Below are 15,730 nucleotides of genomic sequence, written 5' to 3' on the forward strand. Positions count from 1 at the left end.
CCTCTGGTCTCTAAGCGCACATCGTGTGTACATACTCACACCCACACACAAATACACACATTCACATAACTGAAAAAATAAATGCAGCCATCAGAGTCTCCAGCATGCCAGGAGAGTGCCCCACCACTTAGTGACAATGCAGGTCTTTTGCTATTCTGACAGAGTCTCACTAAGCTGCCAGGCTGTCCTGCTCAGGGAATCCTCTACACAGCCTCTTCTTACAGCATTTTAGCAACTTTATTCAAACATTAGAAAATACCAGTTAAGCCAGGCGTGGTGGCACGTACCTTTAATTCCAGCAGAGTTCAGGCAGATCTCTATGAGTTCAAGATCTACAGAGTGAGTTCCAGGACAGCCAGGGCTACAAAGAAACCCTGTCTCAAAAAAACAAAACAAAACAACAAAAAACACTGTCTCAAAAAAAAAAAAAACTAAACAAAAAAACCCAAAAAATAAAAACAAATTAGTCAGTGTGATAGAAGTCAATTTCCCTGTACACACTACTTCTCAGTGATGCCTGCTAAAGGTGATCACAGGTTAAGATTCGCAAACCATTCCATTTCCATAAAACCCTCCTTTTTAGCGTTGTAACTGTATTATTAGACTAAGAAAGCCACTTAGCAGCATTTCTACTGACACACAAGTGTTGTCTGCACAGATAACCTCTACTAGAGATGCTTATCTCACGGCCAATAAAAATGAGTGCCAGGATTTAACTGCACACAGTCGAGATTTAAAATTCTATAGTATCTCGCCAAAGACTGGGAGAAGTTCATGGAGTATTCTCATGCAGTCAGCAAGTACTTATTGGAACCAATAAATGTCCACTATAAATTGAGAGTGGAGAGATAAAAGTAGATTTCCCGTTATTGGATATTTATAATGGAGCCAATCTTAGTAAATGAGTACACAATTCAACCCAAATACTTAATGACCAGAAAAGACAGCTATGCAAAACAGTACCTAACCCAGCACTACACTGGACACAATCATCTTCAACCACACAGCAACAGCCTTTGTGTGAGAGCTGCTGCTTAAAGTTTATCTTAACTGCAGGATGACCTTGCTTCATGCCCTCAGTGCTCCATGATAAAATTATACTGAAATATTTTTGTTATTTTTGTTTCTTTGTAGTTCTGGGGATCAAACCCTGGACCATGCTGCAAACTAGGCAAACACTCTACACTTTCAAGTACTTTTACTGTTCACCTTTGTAATTTTTTTTTTTTTTTGCTTTTGTTTTATGATTTTCGAGACAGGGTTTCTCTGTAGCTTTAGAGCCTGTCCTGGAACTAGTTCTTGTAGACCAGGCTAGCCTCGAACTCACAGAGATCCGCCTGCCCTCTGCCTCCTGAGTGCTGGGATTAAAGGCGTGCGCCACCACTGCCCAGTGATTTTTTTTAGAAAATGTTTTAATTTTCATGTCTGAGTATTTGCTTGCATACATGCATGTGCACCATGTGTGTGCCAGGTGCCCTTGGAGACCAGAGAAGGATCTGGAGTTACAGACAGTTGTGAACCACCATGTGGGTGCAGGGAACCAGACCTGCATCTCCTGCAAGAGCAGCCAGATCTCTTAACCACTGGGTCAACTCTCTAAGCAAGTAAAAATTCAAATCCTGACTACATCTTAACTGTCTGATTAAGAATCAGTAAATTGCCAGGAGGTAGTGGAGCACCTTAATTTCCAGAACTGAGGGCAGAGGCAGGCAGATCTCTGTGAATTTGAGGCCAGTCTGGTCTACAGAGCAAGATCAGGACAGTAAAGGCTACAAAGAAACCCAGTCTTGAAAAACAAATCAGTAAATCTTGAAGACTCTCTTGAGATGTCCACACCCGTGCCCTGCAGGTGTACTGTCCTTTTAAGTGTCTCTCCCTCTCCCTTAACACCTGTGCCTAAATCTATAATAAAATTGTTTCTTAATAAATTCCGACTTTGGGGCTGGAGAGATGGCTCAGTGGTTAAGAACACTGACTGCTCTTTCAGAGGACCAGGGTTCAATTCCCAGCACACACATGGCAGCTCACAACTGTCTGAAGATTCAGTTGCAGGGGATCTGACACCTTCACACCAATGTACACAAAATAAAGTTAAATAAACCATAAAAATATTTAAAACCATAAAAAAATAAAAAATATATAAAAAAAATTCCGACTTCATTTCGTCAAAAACAAAAAGCAGGGCCGGGGAAACAGCTAAATCTACAAAGCACTTGCCACACAAGCATGAGAACCCCAGTTCAGATCCTCAGGACCCACTTTAAAAAAAAAAAAAAGTGTGCTTTGTCGGTAACCCCGGCACTTGCAGGCAGGGACTGGACGATCCTGTAGCTTTCCTGCCTGCTATGGGTCTAGCCAAACCTGGTTACAGGTTCACTGACTCAAAAACCAAGGTTAGTAAGAAACTAAAGAAGATATGCAACATTAGCCTCTGGCCTCCATATTCACACACCATGAACACACATACCAAAAGGACAGCAGGCACTGGCCCACACCTGCAATCCCAGCACTTGAGAGGTGCAGGCAGGAGGATTGCTCTAAGTTCTGAGTCTTGTCTGGTCTACATATGGAATTCCAGGCCATCCAGGACTGCATTATAAGATTCTGCCTCTCTCCAAAAATAAATAAATAAGCAAATAAATACACAACCTAGATAGACAGACAGACAGACAGACAGACAGAAAAGCCCCCAACAGTACTTCCTAAAGACTGAAAGGAAACTGGTTAAACTAGTCCTATCAAGCACGTGCGTTTAAACCTTAAAGTCATAAGTAACAAGTGTCTTTTCTCTCTTTTTTCTTTTGGTTTTTCGAAACAGGGTTTCTCTGTAGCTTTGGGGTCTGTCCTGGAACTAGCTCTTGTAGACCAGGCTGGCCTCGAACTCACAGAGATCCGCCTGCCTCTGCCTCCCTCCCGAGTCCTGGGATTAAAGCCGTGTGCCTCCACCGCCGGGCTATACCAAGCTTCTTGACAAACCAATTTTATTTGATACTCTTTTTTTTCTTTTAACTGCGACTGGAGGGCGGGGGTGGAATTTCACTGGGTAACTTAGGCTGGGCTCAAACTAAGTGGCCCTTGCTGATGTTGATGTCAAACTCCCGAGGCTGTTCTGTCTCAATTTCCAAATACTGAGAAAACTGAAGTGGGTGACTAATTGGGTCTTTCTTTTAAAAGTAGTTTTAGGTTTGTAGGTTAAAAGGCCCAACTGTTAACTTCCAGGTAGGGCGCGGGGGGGGGGGGGATTTCTTAATACAAAACCAGGTGATGCTGTAAACTTCTGCTGCCCAACCGTCCCATCTAAACTCCACAGGCTGACGGAGCCTACCGCATCCAGCCCCACATTTCCCAACCACAGAGATTGGTCATCAGCTCTGAGACACAGCCAGCTGCCAGTGACCTAGTCTCCAAGGCGCTTCCCTCTTTGGAGTGAACTTCCGCGAGGGGATGGAGGGACATCCCCTCGGATCTTCTCTTAAACAGTTCGGCACCAGGGGCTGCCTTAATTCTTTTTTTTTTTTTTTCTTTTTTGTCCCATAAGAGGCTCTTGCTATGTGGCGGGGACTGACCTCAAAATCGCGGCACTCCCCCTGCCTCAGCTTCAGGACTTCTCATCCAGAGACACACATAACCTCGGCCACTACCACCTAGTAGAAGTATTCAAAACCCCGCGCCACAGCAGCCCGCACCGTCCCCGAGAACCCACGCGGGGTCCGAATGTGACCCTCCCGGCCGCAGCCCCAGCTCCGAACTCGACGGGACGAGAGCGGCGGTAGACGACGGGGAACCGCGTCCTCCCGTGAGCCCGAGTCCCGCCGAGCTGGGACGAACTCGGCCAAGGCGGAGAGGCCGAGCGCTGAGCTCCGGCGGCCTGGCCCTCCGCACCCGCCCTCCCGCCTAAGTGGCGGACCCGAGCGACACGGGGTCAGCGCGCGGCCGGACGCCGCCGCCGCCACCCGGCTCCGAGGGGAACGCACCTCCGTAGCCCCCGTCCCTCCGAACCTGGTCCGCGGCTCCGCCGGCGTCCGACAGCCGCTCCCAGCGCCACTCCAGTCAGTCGGCTCCCTGCCCCGCCCCTGCCCCCGCACGCCCCGCCCCCGGCACCACTGGCACGCGCGCGTTGCGTACGTGTTGCGTCACTTCCGCGACGCTTCGGATTTCCGGGGTCTGGATGTTGCAGCCGGAAAGGATTATCGGTGACCAGAAAGGCTGTGGAGACCACGCTTGGGTTCTTGGCCCAGCGAGTGTCCGCCACTCGCAAGAAGTCGCTGTTTCCCCTGTCATTACTTACTCCGTGCTTTCATCTTCTGCTTGCACTAGCCTGAGGGCGACAGGAAGTTCTGAGGACAGTCGTAGCGAGGAATGGGACCTCCGTGTCTAAGAGGAACCCGTAGTCCAGGAGACGTCCCTGATCGTAACGAAGGCGACCGCCAGAAGATGAGGAGTTAGCAGGGACTAGGTAGTCAGAGAAGAGATCGGGGGAGAGATAACGCGGGGCTGCCGGACCGGAAAGATAGATAACAATCCCACTCGACAGTTGAGACGCAACGTCACCGCCTTCGTTATCTCCCCGGGCCAAGAACCGTCCGGATGGAGGAGATAAGTAATAGAAAAGGGGAGGAAAGAATAGAGAAAGAAAGTAAAGAAGATGAGAGCCCTTGAGCCCTACAAATGATCAACCCGGAACTATTAGACAATCTTCCAGCTCTGGAAAAACCACCCTTCCCGACTGGCTTGAATGCTTTTTTCTGTCTCACTTAATGTTTGTCATCTCTTCTGAGTCTTTGTTGTTGTTGTTGTTTCTGGGCACTCAGTTTTTGCTCACCTCGAGGAAGAACAAGGGCAGCTGGGCAGGTGGCCCACAGAACTGACACTCCCGGTTTGCCTTCACAAATCTCAGGACTTTAAATGGAAGGGAATTAATCTAAGAGCAACCAGGCTGTAATGCCAGCACTAGGGTGGTGGAGACAGGAGCAAGAGTTCTCATCCCGGGTTTCTTGGCCTGGGTGACTCAGACCCTGTCTGGGAGTTAAAAAGCCAGATGTGGTGACGTATTACTCTAATGTCAAGTAACCCTGTATTCCCCCCACCTCCAAAAAAAAGAAAAGGAAGGCTGTGGGTATATCTTCCTAGCCAGAGCACATGTGGATGATGCAGGAGTTTTGTGTGCTATTGATGGCCCAGTTGTACTTGACCCAAGGACCTAGGGTACCAGACATGATCCAATTAGCCTGGGAAAATGGCTCCAAGCCAGATGGGTTGTTTTGTTTTGTTTTTGTTTAGTTTTTCGAGACAGGGTTTCTCTGTTGTCACAGCCCTAGCTGTCCTGGAACTCATTCTTGTAGACCAGGCTGGCCTCCAACTCACAGAGATTTGCCTGCCTCTGTCTCCCGAATGCTGGGATTAAAGGCGAGCACCACCACCTCCCAGTTTCCAAGCTGGATGTTTAAGGTCTATGAAGATTAAAGACACAGGCACTTGCAGGAGTGAGATGAAGGCAAGTTTTACTAAAGAGGATGGCAAGTAAGATAGCCAACGAGATGGCTCAGTGAGGAAAGACTGGCCGTGCAGGCCTGAATCCAAATCCTGGAACCATCATAAGGATGGAAGGAAAGAACCACTCACAAAGTATGTCACATGTATCCACACACAAGAATCATGATTTCTAAAAGTTTAAAAGAGGCAAAGTGAGGGAGACTCCCTATTTACTAGAGCAGAAAAATACCACGGCATCAGCAAAGCAGGGCAGGATTGTTAGCAGCCATCCTACAATTTAGTCTGCTGTAATTAGCTGCATTAGAGGGGGGGGGGGGGAACTAGGCAGTGGTTGCGCACACCTTTAGTCCTAGCACACAGGAGGCAGATACAGGAGGATCTCTGTGAGTTTGAGGCCAAGCTGGTCAAGACAGCCAGGGCTACACAGGGAAACACTGTCTTGAAAAACCAAAGGGGGGGGGGGAGTAATAATGACTAGCATTATATATTGTATATCCGTCAGGCCAGCTGACACTGACCTGGCTTCATCAGGTCCCTTGGCTATCTCATACCTGACTTCAAACTTCCTTGTTTCTCATTTTTAGTGTTCTTGGCTTGCCTGCTTAAACTAATCTTTCTCTGTCTCTCTCTCTCCCTCTCCTTCCCCCCCCCCACTTGTCTTGTTTGTTTTTTGAGACAGTTTCTCTGTGTAGACCAGGCTGGCCTTGAATTCATCGAGATCCACTTGCTTTGCCTCCCAAATGCTGGGACTATAGGCGTGCGCTACCACCACCCCGCTGGTGCTTGAACTCTTAACAGTCTTTTAAACCTTAGCTCCATTTCACTACAAAATGTGTGAGCAACTTGCAGTTATCACCACAAACCCTTTTCCTTCCCTACCTTTTATAGAAGACTAGCTCCTGCCTGCAGAGGCCATAGGTTCAAGCCTCAGAAAAGAAAAAAGAAAAAAAAAAAAAGATCTGAGTATAACTGAGACCTAAGAGTTAAATAAGTTAGCCAGTGCTATACAGCATTAATAGTGGGGGCACAAACAGAACCTAGTCTGAATTCCCGTTTCAGGAATGTCAGAGGCAGCAGAGCAGTGTTGTCTGCCTTGTAATGTGTTCTAAAAAGCTACACTCGGGTTAAAGATCCTGTAGACTGATTCTGGAGAGTTGGAATGTTGTAGATCATATCTCAGACCAACTGTCCTTCGGTTTGCTTAACAGCCATTTATGGCCCGCTCTGTCTCTGGCTCCTTTTGACCGTCGGGTAAAATCTTTGGAATGTATTCGCACATTCCAATCATAGCTTCCACCAGTCCGAAAGCTGAAAATGTCAACAGATGTTTAGGAGCCAGAAGCCTAAAGCAGAGATTTCCCTCACTTTGCTCTAACTCCCTACCCGGTGTCCCCACCAGTGTGTTTGCCATTCATATATGACTTACTGACTATGAAAAGTTCACATATAATGATGGTGCGTGCCTATAATCCCAATACATGGGAGGCTGAGGCAGGAAGATTAGGAGTTCAAGTTCATCATCAGCTACATGGTGAGTCTGAGGCCAGTCTTCTCTACATATCTTTAAAAAAAAAAAAGAATGTAACCATCACCATAGTGGATAAATACATCATCTGGGACAATCTGAAGGCGCTCAAAGGGCCATGGTCACTCACATTTGGCTGCAAACACTCCCCTTTCCTGTGGAGTGATGGCTGTCCTGTGTCCACAGGCTCCGTACACGATGCTATGTGTAGCACATCTGAGTGCAGTCACCAAACGCCAACCTGAGCTGCAGTCCCTGGTTTCATTTATCTCACCGTTTACCTAGTGGGGGTTCCTGGACTCCCCCCTCAGGTTTTCCTTAAATGCCTATTGTTCAACAGATTATAGAACAAAGGTCCCTCTGGTGAGGAGTTCACTTCTAAGGAACAGGGACAAGGAGATGGCTGACTTGGTAAACACACTCTACCAAGCCGGATGACCTGAGCTCAAACCCTGAGACCCAGATGGTAGGAAAGAACTGGTTCCTGCAAGTTGTCCTCTGCCCTCAGTGTGTGGCGTGGCATGCACATGTGCAAGTACAAACATGTGCGCATACAGAAATGTAATGTCTTTTAAAAAAAAAAACAGGCATGGTAGTAAACACCTTTCATCTAGCTAAGCACTCGGGAGGAAGAAGCAGGAGGATTTCTCCAAGTTTGAAGCCAGGCTGGTCTACCCGGATATTTCCAGGACAGCCAGAGAAATGGTGAGACCCTGTCTCAAATAAAATTTTATTTTAAAATTAAAAATGAGTCAGGCATGGCTACACACGCTTGTAGTCCCAGCAGTTGGGAGGCAGATGCAGGATCTATATGAGTTCAAGGCCAGCCTGGTCTACAGAGAGAGTTGCAGAACAGCGAGAGCTACACAGAGAAACCCTGTCTCAAAATGTAAAATAAGAAAAGAAAAGAAATACTGTTAAATTCTAGGTGGTGGAGCCAAAAAGAAATTTACATTCGCTAGTGATGTGTGAGGGAAATGATGCAGGGAAGGGGAAGTAACGCAATGGAGAAATTGGCATCTGGGGCTCGCGTCATAGCCCAAGCTGGTAACACTCGGTGGCTGAAGCGGGAGAATTGTGAGTTGGAGTCCAGCCTTGACTGCAAAACAAGACTCTGTAGGAAGGAAGGGTGGGCGGGCAAGTGGACAAGACCAAGGTCAGCATGGGAAGGAACTAGCTGGAGCATGGGCCCTGGAAGCTCTGACTCATTGAGGCCATTAGTGGAACAATCTACCCTCGTGTCTTATAGCTCCTCTGCCAATTCTGATGTTGCTCATTGATTTAAAGGGGAAATTATCACACTGAGCACTTTTTGCTCCAGTCACGAATGGAAACCTGCTACTAAGTTACTATTTCGTATCTTCGTTAAAGTACTGGCTTAGTCCCAAAATTATTAATCTGGATGGTGTTCATAAACTTTCCTTGCCCTGTCAATTTTTTTAATTTAATTTGTATGTTTATGGGGTTTTGCCAGCATGTGGCTGTGTACCACATGCATGCAGTGCCTCCACAGGCCAGAAGAGGGCACCAGATTCTCTGGAACTTGGGTTACAGAAGGTTGTGAGCTGTCCTGTGGGTTCTAGGATTTATTTGAGCCAGGGTCCTCTGGAAGAACAGCCAGTGCTCTTGACCACTGAGTCACCTCTCCAGCCCCCTGCCCTAGCTTGTCATTGGCGATTACCATGTCTGAAGCTCCACACGGTCATGTTTCATCTTACACTGGTGTCCACTGGCCTCCTTTGTCTCCAAATTTGTCTTGGTCTGAAACACAAGCTGGGTAGGAGGGAAGGGGATAGAGAATTATTTTGGAAAGAAAGGCCTGTGGAGTTGGTTTCATGACTTTTCTGGGAAGGCATGGACAAATGTCTCTTCCCCACAGATGGACACAGAAAGCAGACCAAGGACACCGTGCCACCTAAGCCTACCTTACTGACCCCTGTGTTTAATTAGGACTCCCTCCATAAGAACAGTAGCATGGACAATTTATGGACAGCCACAACACTGAAGAGCAGACCTCACAGCACACCCTCAAGCATCTTTTTTTTTTTTTTTTGAGACAGCATCTGATACCCAGATTGACTCCAAGTTCATTATGCAGCAGAGGTTGACTATGAACTTCTGATCCTCCTGCCTCCACCTCTCTTGTGTTGGGACTCCAGGCATGGATGGGCCACCACACCTGGCTCGAGGCCTGTCCTGACTGTGGTTGACATATTGTAGTCAGTACAATGCACTATTTCTTCCAAAGCCAGAATTCAGGGTCTTGGGAATTAAGAGGACAGAATGCAGAGTGTGGGCCACTAAAGTTTTGCTTCTTGTCCCCATGACACCAAAGTTGGTTTTTCACTATTTTGGATTTGGCCCGATCTCTATTTCTCAGTGCCTAACTAGCAGCCCCTGCTCCTATCCTGAGATCACCCTTTAAGGCACACAGCTGTGGAGAAGGACACTTGCCCTCACAGGCCAGCTCAGTTAGGTCTATAGGAATTCTGCCCGTCTTCTCTCCTGCACACACATTACTCCAGGGGTTTGACGTGGACCTCAGACCAGCAGAGCTCAAGTGTAGATGATGGATTCTCAGGTTTCCCTGGTGGTCTTACCTGGTCTGCTCTCAGAACATCAACTCCTGCTTCCTGTCTCCTCGGAATTGCCACAAGCTTCTGCTCGAAGTCGAGGCTTCCCTAGCCCTTCCTTCCGCTCACCCTTCAGACTGCATTTGTATCATGCCAGCTCTGTCTCTCTCAGTGCTGTGATGGAGGGGACACAGTGGAGAGGCGCGCAAGTGTCAGTTTTAGGGTACTGTTTTGTTTATAAGAGGCGATGATAAGATAAAGGAAGTCTCCAGATTTGGGTGAGGAATACCATTTGCTAGGCAAGGCACGGAGTTGGGAATCAGCCTGAGGCTGTGCTGTATCGTGTCTACAGCTTGGCTGATCACTGAGTGAAAGTGGAACCATATGAAAATAGACTGCTCAAGAGCAGAGGTCACAGGGTTCTTGGGGGTGAGCTAGAGAAACTGATTCCAAAACCTTTGGGAAGACCATGGCTGAAAAGGTGGGCCAGTGATTAAGAGCACTTTGTTGTTCTTACTGAAGACCTGGGTTCAGTTCCCAGCACCCAGAGGATCCTGCACCTTCTGGTCTTCCTGGGAATGGCATGTGTGTATTTATGTGCACTGCCTGGCATCTGTGGAGGGCAGAAGAGGGTGTCAGATCCTCTGAAGCAGGAGTTATGGAAAGTTGTTGGCCTTCATGTGGGCGCTGGGAACGGAACACCCTCTTCTGGCTTCTGGAGGTCTGAGGTATACATGCAGTACATAGAAGGACGTGCAGGCAAAACTAGTCTGCATAAAAACATTTTCAAAAGAGGAAAATAAGCCGGGCGATGGTGGCTCACGCCTTTAATCCCAGCACTCGGGAGGCAGAGGCAGGCGGATCTCTGTGAGTTCGAGACCAGCCTGGTCTACAGAGCTAGTTCCAGGACAGGCTCCAAAGCCACAGAGAAACCCTGTCTCAAAAAAAAAAAAAGAGGAAAATAAAAGCCAGGTGGTGGTGGCGCACACCTTTAATCCCAGCACCCAGGAGGCAGAGGCAGGTGGATCTCTGAGTTTGAGGCCAGCCTGATCTATAGAATGAGTTTTGGGACATTGAGGGCTATACAGAGAAACCCTGTCTTGAAACAACCCCCCTCAAAAAAAACAAAACAAAACAAAAAAAAACCCCACCTGGAATCAGGCATGATGGTGCACATGTGTGATTCCAGCATGCAGGGGTTGGGAAGTAGAGGCAGGAGAAGCCCTGCAAGTTTAAGGCTAGCCTGATCTGTATAGAGTTCAGTCCTAGCTGAACTATATAGTGTGGCAGAGAGGAGTAAAGAGCACCCACATAGACATGACAGTAGTAATATTCAAAGCTGAGGAAAGCAGCCTAGACAAGATTATAAAGCAGGGTCAGTCAACACAGAAATGTGATAGTTATCAACGGGTTGTCTCTCAGCAGCAAATTCACCTTTCATTGCCTTTTGGGAGACCTTTTTTTTTTTATAAAAGATTTTTATAAAAGGGATATTCCTCTTTGTCGGTAGTGGGCGCTGGTGAGCCACGGAAGAGTTCAGGCATTTATTTGCCTTCGCGGAAATGCATGGTCCAGCAACAGCACTATTAGCCAGCACGCTTCTCCCGTGGTTTTTTCTGAAGTGCCCTCCTCCCCCCAAGCAAGCACCCAGGGACTTCTCTGTCACTCTGTAAGCCATGGCCGTGACTTCTCCAACAAGAACTGGGCCTCAGTTTGGAGGGAGAAAGGAATTTTTCCTTTGACCTCTAACCCAATTCTAGGTAAGGCTTAAACTTCGTTACAGTTCTGACCCCTAAGGATAGGCCTTGACATTTTATATGACTGGGCATTCGGGTATGTGAAATAGGTACACAAGTCAAGCACTTCCTGAAAAATAAATCATTAAAGAATTTATTTTAGGGTAATCCTTTGGTGAAGATATACAATTTTATCATCATTTATAAAAGACAAAGGCAAATTTGCCTTCTAGTAAGATGAACAAAGAACTAAATCTTAGCTGAATATTCGATGCTGCAAGACATTTCAGAGCTAACTGATTTTGTATAATCCTCAGTGCTGAGAACACTGCTTCACATGCACGCATAGCACAGAATGGAGGGATGCACAGGTTTATTTAAGAAATTGTAGCAGGGCCAGTGAGAGGGTCCTCCTGAGAACCCCAACATGCTGACTGTCTTCAGGCTGCCCCTGACCCCACGTGCTGAGGTGCAAGTGTGCCCCACCGCACCCAGTGAATGAAGTCAAAGCAAAACACAACGGCATCAGGGTCTGAATGCGTGTGGTGGCACATGCCTGCAATCCCAGCTACTTGTGAGGCTAGCCTAGGCTACATGAAAGGCCTCACAAAAAGAGAAGTTTGAGGTAGGGAGAAGGCTGTGGCTGCGACACAGAAGCCACGTGTTCTGTCCCCAGCACTGTATAAACTAGGAAGGTGGTTCATGTCTGTAATCCAGAAAGGAAGCAGAGGTGGGAGATTAGGAGGTTTGCTTTGCTTTTTTTTTTTTTATTTTTGGAGGGGGCTACGTCCTTTTTTTGTTTTGTTTTGTTTTGTTTTTGGTTTTTCGAGACAGGGTTTCTCTGTGGTTTTGGTTCCTGTCCTGGAACTAGCTCTTGTAGTCCAGGCTGGCCTCGAACTCACAGAGATCCGCCTGCCTCTGCCTCCCGAGTGCTGGGATTAAAGGCGTGCACCACCACCGCCCGGCTTTTTTTTTTGTTTGTTTTGTTTTGTTTTGTATGTCCTTTTTTTGAGACAGGGTTTCTCTGTGTAACAGTCCTGGCTATCCTAGAACTCGCTCTGTAGACCAGGCTGGCCTCGAAGTCACAGAGATCCACCTGCCTTTTAAAGGTGTGCACCACCACCGCCCACAAAAGAATTAGGAGTTACTGATCATCCTTGGCTACCCAGTGAGCTTCAGCCCCGCCTGGGATACATGAGACCCTGTCTAAAAACAAATTAATGGTGAGGTATAATGGCTCATAACTGTCAATTCCAGCCTTCAGAAGACTGAAGCAGGAGGATCGCCATGAGTTCCAAGCCAGTCAGGGAATGTGAACCTGTATCAACAAAAATAAATATAAAATAGAGGAAGGTGTAGTGAGACCTACTTGCCTGGAATATGGAAGCAGGAATATCCGGAACTCGAAGTCACCCTTGGCTATACAGCAAGTCTGAGGCCAGGCGAGGCTATGGGAGGGAAGCTCAAAACTAAAACAAAATCCGAACTCAAAATCAAATCACAGGCTCTAACACAGCAGCAGACTCCTCCAAGTCATGCTCTGTGGAAGAGGGAATCATATCGTGGAAGGCAGAACATTCTAGAAAATTTGCACAGAATCTCCTTCCAGTTTCCACCCTCGAGGCATGGAGAATTTATGGATGGTTCTGAGTCTTTCACACAGTTGGCTGGATTTTCCTTCGGCACACAAATGCCCTGTTTCCATTTGGTGACAGGTGGGAGAAGATTTTTTTTTTTTTTTTGTGGTTTTTCAAGACAGGGTTTCTCTGTGGTTTTGGAGCCTGTCCTGGAACTAGCTCTTGTAGACCAGGCTGGTCTCGAACTCACAGAGATCCGCCTGCCTCTGCTTCCTGAGTGCTGGGATTAAAGGCGTGTGCCACCACCGCCCAGCTTGGGAGAAGATTTTTAATGATACGCCGTGGACCTTAGGTGTCTGTTAGTGACGGCTGGAGGCAGGCCTGGTCCCTGGCCGGGTATTGGCATGCAGTCACAATCCCACTGTCTCTAGAGGCTGGAGCAAGAACAGTGTTCGATTCCACGGGTTCAAAGCTAGCTGGGAGACATGAGACCCTGTCTCCAGCTTGTCACTACTGAGCGGTAAAGGAGCCTTTCAAAGGTAGGGCCTACCAAGGGGCATTAGGTTCTCAGCCTTCCTAACCCTGTAACCCTGTAATGCAGTTCCTCAAGGTGTGGTGGGCCTCCCCACCCCAAACCATAAAATTATTTTTGTTGCAACTTCATAACTGTAATTTTGCTACTGTTATGACTCATAATGTGTTAGGAATCGTGTTTTGTGCTGTTATGAATTGTATCTGTGTTTTCCTCTGGTCTTGGGCAATCCCTGTGAAAGGGTCATTTACCCTCAAAGGGGTTGAGACCCACAGGTTGAGAACCACTGTTTGAGATCCCTCAAGACAGATTCTAGGGCCCTGATCTCTTCTCCTTCCCAACCATGTTGTGAATGGCTTTGCTCCACCACAGGCTCAAAATCAACCTTTTCTATGAATTATTTCTGGTAGTTTTTATATTTTATTCATTCATTCATTCATCCATTTGAGTGTGGACATGTGAAGTGCGTGTGAATGCCGGGGCCCAAAGAGGCCAGTACCCAAGATCAGATCCCCTGAAGCTAGGGTCACAGGTGGTTGTGATCTGTGCTGGGACCCAAACTAAGGTCCTCTGGGAGAGCACGATGCGCTCCATCCCTGGTAGTTTTTGCAGAACACGAGGTTGATACAGGTGGATCCCAAGATCTTTGGATGCTTTTTCTGAACAACTGTGTTCCGGCAGAAATCCTTGCCATTCAGTCGTTAAGCCACCCCAAGCCAAAGGCTACTCTGGCTGTGATTTTATGTTGGGGAGTGTGAGATTTTGGAAGAGGAAGTACAGTTCTGGCTACTGGATCGAGTGGGTAACCTTAATGTATGAATTCTACAGTAGCACTGTCTTCACTGAAGGCAGAAATGAAGCATGTTAGCCCCCAGAGAGTAAGAGCCCCCCAAAGTGACTGGGGGAGAAGCAGCTGCTCAGGTTAACAACCTACATCCGCTTCCTTCTCACACATGGGCTTTGTTTCGAGGTCACATGAGAGGAAGGTGGCACGTGTCTGTCATTCTAGCACTTAGAAGGCAGAGGCAGGGGAATTGTTGCAAGTGTGAGGTTGGCCTGGGCTCCACAGGAAGCTCCTTTCTCAAACAAAACACCTATCAAGCAGGGATATAGAGAAGGGAAATAGGAAGAAGGGAAAGGAGGGAGGTGGGGAGAACGAGCGAAAGAACATGACAGGCTACAAAGAAGTGAAGGAGTCCTGCTGTAAATAAGACAAACCAAAAATGAACTGGTAGGTAAATTCAGTCAAGACGCCTCCACTAAGCCAGAGGTCCGCACAGGAGGGTAGAAAGCCTGGGTCTAGGGCCACGAGCCGAAGCCAGACCTGGAGCAACTGAGCATGGAGCTCGGCTCTTCCAACCCCACAGGTCCCTGGAAGAGAGGCCATACCCTGAGATAGCCCCTCACATGTGAAATGCCCAGTGTGTGTGTGCAGTTAGCGCCAAAGGCTGCAGTTCCACTAGCGCAGGCTTTCCCAGACCCAGGGCCCAACCAGCATGCCATCACTAAACAAGGAGGTCATCCTGACCTCGCCGTCCCAGGACAAGGCCTTCCTCCACCTCAGACACTTATCTCAATCACAAGGACAGTCAATGTCAAGGTGGGACCCACAAGTGACCCCCAGAACTCGGGAGGCCGAAGCAGTGGAATTCCAAGGTTAAGGCCATATTAAGCTCCATGCTTCAAAAGAGAAAGAGAAAAATTAAAAAATGGCTATAAATTGGGGGGTCCTTTAATGTTCTGAGCTTAAGATCTCCTTCAATTAAGAGTCAGGGTTTTCAGAGACTTGTACCAAGTAGAGCTGACTGAGCAAAAGAGAATAATACTGTGTGATACATCTTGGCTCCCAATGCCAGTAGGGTGAATGAAGAGGTGTTGGAGAGGTGGAAAAGATGGAGCGAAGAGGTGTGTGTGTGTGTGTGTGTGTGTGTGTGTGTGTGTGTGTTTTAATTGGCGGAGGCACTGCAGGGGGTGGGAGGATATGGAGGGACTGGAGGTGAGTGGAATTAGTTTGCATGATGTAAAATTCCCACGGGTTCCTGTATCAAAGAAGCTGTCATATGTGCCTTTCAAGGTTCCGTGCTTAGGCCCCAGAGGCAGCTACTGATCTGCACGAGGGAGCCTGGCTCTGCTCTGTGGGTTCACCTGGAAGCTCATTTCCAGCGGCTAAGGTGTCGCATCACCAGCGGGCCAGGGAAAACCCTCAGCAAGGGTGAGGCACAGCTTTAGTTAACAGACGGACCAATCAGAGATTTGAGGGAAGCAGAGATTAGTGGTTCTCAATCTTCCCGATG

General features: G+C 47.7%; 1 protein-coding gene across 1 annotated transcript in view; it reads right to left on the reverse strand.

The window, feature by feature from the left end:
* Rabgef1 (RAB guanine nucleotide exchange factor 1) overlaps nt 1-4,068 on the reverse strand; it is a 51,294-nt gene extending 47,226 nt beyond the window's left edge. The window contains exon 1 of the mRNA XM_013350496.1: nt 3,975-4,068. The gene's annotated coding sequence lies outside the window, so the exon portion shown is untranslated. The remainder of the gene's footprint in view (nt 1-3,974) is intronic.
* Between the last annotated feature and the right edge of the window lie 11,662 nt (nt 4,069-15,730).

This window comes from Microtus ochrogaster, chromosome 2 (assembly GCF_000317375.1).
Source record: "Microtus ochrogaster isolate Prairie Vole_2 chromosome 2, MicOch1.0, whole genome shotgun sequence".
Taxonomy (NCBI): Eukaryota; Metazoa; Chordata; class Mammalia; order Rodentia; family Cricetidae; genus Microtus; species Microtus ochrogaster.